This window comes from Benincasa hispida, chromosome 12, assembly GCF_027475165.1.
Source record: "Benincasa hispida cultivar pf3 chromosome 12, pf3_genome.v1.1, whole genome shotgun sequence".
In the NCBI taxonomy this organism is placed as follows: Eukaryota; Viridiplantae; Streptophyta; class Magnoliopsida; order Cucurbitales; family Cucurbitaceae; genus Benincasa; species Benincasa hispida.
In genome coordinates this window covers 21,681,235-21,686,474 of record NC_143489.1, presented here as the reverse complement: position 1 = coordinate 21,686,474, position 5,240 = coordinate 21,681,235, and positions in this window count along the sequence as shown.

Below are 5,240 nucleotides of genomic sequence, written 5' to 3'. Positions count from 1 at the left end.
TGTATCTTTCTAATAATACAAGCCCAGATATTGTATTTTTAGTAAATTTATTAGCAAGATATAGTTCTTCTCCAACAAAAAGACATTGGAATGAGATTAAACATATACTCAGTTATCTCCCAATGATTGATATAGATTTGTTTTATTCAAATAAATAAAATCTTGATATAATTAGTTATGCATATTCTGGATATTTATCTGATTCACACAAAGCTAGATCTCAAACAAGTTATCTATTCACATGTGAAGGAACCGCGGTATCATGACGACCAGTGAAACAAAGCATAACAACCACTTCTTTTAATCATGCGAAAATCCTTACAATTCACGAGGCTAGTCGAGAATGTGTATGACTAAGATCAATGACTTAGCACATTCATGTGGTTTGCCTTCTATTATACGAAGACAACACAACATGTATATCCCAAATCAAAGGAGTGTTGGGGTTGATGCCCTAAAGTCTCATGTCCTGTAGTTTGTAAACAGTTTGTATGAATGCTTGTGTTGTATAATATACAATATTTTACTCCACATCTTGTATTTTGCTTAGTTGCATGCTTTATTTGCTTTACCACAAACCAATAAATTTAAAATCCCTGGTTATCTGTATGTAACTCAAGCATGTATGTGGTGACATACTAGTGGATCATGTCTTGAGTGATAACCAAAATGGTCTATAGTATATAGACATAGGAGGAAAACCTTATCTTGGTAACGCTACGAATGCGGCCCGCTTTGTGGAATGGTCACAAGTGTTGTGACTTGTCACAGATGGTCTGATCCTTATCATTCGTGTTGGGGACATGCGAGCGGGAGTGTCCTATACAAAGAGTTTGTATAAGACCTGACCACGAAGTGTTAACGTCTCGTTATATAACACCGTTCATGACAGAGACTTCACTTCACTAGGATGACCATAGGTAACATGACCTCAATCCTGAGTGAGTTGGAAACTCCTGCCATTGAGAGCAGTCCTTTGATTTGTACGGGTGTGGGTAGCTAGGTCGCCGATTCAAATCTACCATTTTGGGGATTTGTCTGATTTGGGAGCTGGGAACTCAGCTACACAAGATGAAATTCACTCCTTCCTCGAGGCAGGGGTAAGTAGATAAATAGCTCCTTTGAGGGCTGATTCTGAGGCTTGAACGATGTGGCGCCACACACCTTCTCTTAGTCCGAGAGGTGTTCACACATAGTTAGACTATGTTGTATTGTTCAGTAGAGGAATCAGTGGTACTTAAGAAGTGAGATGTAACTATAGGGGCAAAATGGTAATTGGCCTAGCTATACTTATGAGCATCTGTGAAGGGTCATCATACTCATGATTGGTTATATCCGATGGAAACAGAAATATATATGTGGTAAGAAGAGTTCAACTGTTGGTCTTTAGTGGAATGCCTGACAGTTAACGGATGGTGGATCTCGTGGCTAAAGAGTTTAGTCAGCTATTCACGGATCGTTGGAGCTTCGAGCCACAAGTCCATTAGATCCCTTGGGTAGCTAGGATAAAGTCGAGAATCAGTGTTTGGGTTAATTTGAAATGTTCAAATTGACAAGAGAAGTTCGATTATATATGATATAATTGGACTGGTTAATTATATATGATATAGTTGGCTAAATGTATGAGCTACATTATTTTGGAGAAAATTAGATATAAATATGATTTATATCAAGTAGAGGAGAAATTACTATAATAAATATGTGATATCAAACTATAGGGTAAAAATATAATATGAATATAATATGATTATATTTATTAATAGTTTAATTGGTTAATTATATGATAATTAACCTAAAATCTCTCTCGGACGTGCGTTAGTGGGAAAACAGCGTCGATTATTGTAACCAAAGAATAAAAATGAAATTTGGTTTCATTTTGAAAAGTTCGGAAAAGATCGGAAGGTTTTGCGTTGGTGTGGAAACGTAAACGATTGCTTAAGTCGAGAGTCTATACGATAGTCGCTCAGTGCCTAAACGATCGCATACCTCGCACTTAAATGATCGCACACTAGTTTTTACATGATTAGTTAGCTTTCCTAATCGATCGTATAGTGTGCCTTGTTTGCTTTGCCTAAACAATCATTCAGTAAAACCTACATGATCGTGTAGTTTCTTCTAAGCGACAAGCATCTAGCTATGCAATAGCTTCTCATTCTCTCCCACTTACTTATTGTCTACACGATCAGTTATTCTTCCTAACTCTACCAAACTCACCGAAGACCACGCTTTGGGTTCTCACTCCGAGAGTACTTAGGGCTCTTTTCTAGTGGTGTCATCCCCGCTGCGTTCGTTAGTTTGTGGTTGTTCATGTTGTGCTAGTCGACGCATTTGCTGGGCATTGGTTGATCGGGTAGAAGTCTTCCACTGCGTTGAGTTTCATAACTTGAAGAGCATCTTTAACTGGTATGAGAACTTTTTCCCTTACATTTTAGTGTTCAAAGCATGCCGTTAATTACTGTATATTTGCATAAATGTATGTTCGATTGTATTTGTATATTTCGGTTCTGTCTAATGGTAGGAATCAGGGGCATACGTGTGGACGTGGAATTTCTAGATTGACAAATGGTGCCACAATACTCCAATCTTTACCTTCCACGTGTCATGGACTATAGTCAAACACCTTCATGACATGGCACAATGTCTTATGCAATGTTTGGAATAAGGATGGAATATTGAGCAATAAGGAATGATGAAGTTTAGAAAATTATAAACTTCTGAGACACACAATGTAATGAGTTGATAAGATATAAGATTGATGTTTTTAGTAGTGGACCCACCAATTCCTTGGGTCAAACAAGAAGTGGAGTTTACAATTCTTACTTCACAACATCTTTGGTCAAATGCGCGCCTAAAGCTTCCAAGTAAAATTCTATGAGAAGAATGAAATCGGATTCAGGGGTTGATTAGAACAATATTATAGTGTTTTTTTTTCAAGAATTAAAAAAAAGGGTACTTTTCCAATTCATATTATTATAGTACTTTTTTTACTCGAATTTTTTCAATACTTACGATAAATTCCAATAAAACTTTTCCTTTTCTAATTTTTTCTAAGAAAACAAATTTGCGACAAATATTAATTGAAATTTAACAAAAGTATGGAGAAAAACAAAATGAAAAAATGAATTTAAGGTCTAAAACTGAAGTCGGGTTTCAAAAGTTGTTTTAGAAAAAAATAGATTAAAAATCAATTTTAGTCCCTAAACTTTCATATAAGTAATGATTTAGTCCCCATACTTTCAATTTTGTAGCAATTTAGTCCTTGAACTTTACTATGTAACAATCTATTCCTTGAACTTTAAAATTTGAAACAATTTAGTTTCTATTGTAGAAATTAATGTTAAAGTTTAATGAGATTTCATCCATAAATAAACCGTTGAACTAATTAGACACTTAATATTTTTACAAAATACAAAGTTTACAAATTAAAGTACATAGACTCTATTTCAAGGTCCATGGCTTTTATCAACTCATCTCGATCAACATCATCCATTGTCTGTTTATATGTTAATGAATCCTTTAAGCCATCATCAGGTATGTTGACTTCGGTTTCAGTTAAACTCATATAGCAGTCAGGCTGTCTCACAACCCTCCCATTATGTCGAGGCTCTCTCAACTCTTGAGTAGGATGTGATGGACTAGACATCCTTGATGTTGGATGGACACCATCACGCAGCGGAAGAAATTAGGATTTATAAGCATTCTAATTCATTAATTTGGTTGAAAAGAAACATGCTAAAAACAGAGTATAATGGGTTTCATGACCATACTTTGGTCGAACCAAGGAAATCTCCATTTTCAGCTGCAAAAATCCTCCGAATCCTTGTGTAGACCACCACAAGATCTTTCCTACTATTCTCTTGGTACTCTAGATTGAGTTGTGGGACTCAAAATAATCTGAAATCAAAGGGAATATGGAGAAAACTCACTGAACAGAACCCATTGAAGAACTCCTTCTTCATCCGAATTTTCCAGCAAAAATTCAGTTGGTTCTCTTACCTTTCTTCACTTCAATCTTTTCAATATATTGCAGACTATCATGCAAAGAGATATGCTGCATGGAATGCAGCTCATGCTTGGAGTAAAGCAAAGGAAAAAGTGGGTTCCAAGTAAGCTACTTTGAAGATGAACTTGAAAACCCATTTTCAAGTTTTGTGTGATTTTTCCATTTTTCAAAAATCCAAAATTGATTTTAAAATAATATTTTATTTCTAAAATCAAAATTTATTAATTTTACAAATTAATTTCAAAAATTAATTTTCTAATAAAATTAATAAATAATTATTTAAAAAATTTAAATTTTTTTAATTAATTTAATATCTAATATTAAATTAATTTTTACACAAATTCATTTTCATATATTTAAATCATATTTAAATATATTTTCTCCAATTCCTTTTGATTCTAATTTGAACGTTTCAAATTAACTTATCACGCTACTCTAGAGCTATCCATTTTCGAGCTAGTAGAAGGACCTCATGGACCTACAAATCATGGGCTCCAACAATCCGAGATTAATCGGCTAAACTCATTAGACCGATCTAACCCCCATTCCTTAACTAATGGGTCACTCCACTAAAGCCCATAGTTGAACTCCCCTCACTGTTGATATATTCTGTCCACTCGATATAACCATGATTAGTAAGTTAACCCTTCACAGGTTATTCGCAATAACGGCGGGGTCAAATCTCTGTTTTACCCCCGAAATTACCTCTTGTTCCTTAAGTCCCACTGATCCCTTAATGAACAATTGTTTTGTGATCCAATTACAAAATCGAGTCTCTCTCATTCCAAATGAGAGGGCGGGATCCCTTGTTTAAGCCCCAGAATCAGCACTTAAGGGAACAACCTCTCTACTATCCCTAAAGCGGGTAGGAGTGAATTCCCTCTTGCACCCTATGTCCCCAACTATCTATCCAGTATTACCCTTGAAATGGCAGTCATATTGGGCCGGTGCTGTTGAGCCGACCCTCACCTATGCAAATTTAAGGGTAATCCCAGATAAATAGGAGTTAGTTAGCTCCGGATTAAGGTCAAGTTACCTAGGTCATCGCTTTGAAATAGTTAGTCTTAAACAATAAACAGCGTTATAAAGTAAGAGTGACTCATTTCGTGGTTCGATCTTGTACAAACTCTTTTGCACAAGGACACCCCCACTCCTCATGTCCAACATGAACGAATTAGGATCACTTCATTTGTAGCACTTTACAACTCCTTGTAACAACTACAGAGTAGGCCGTATC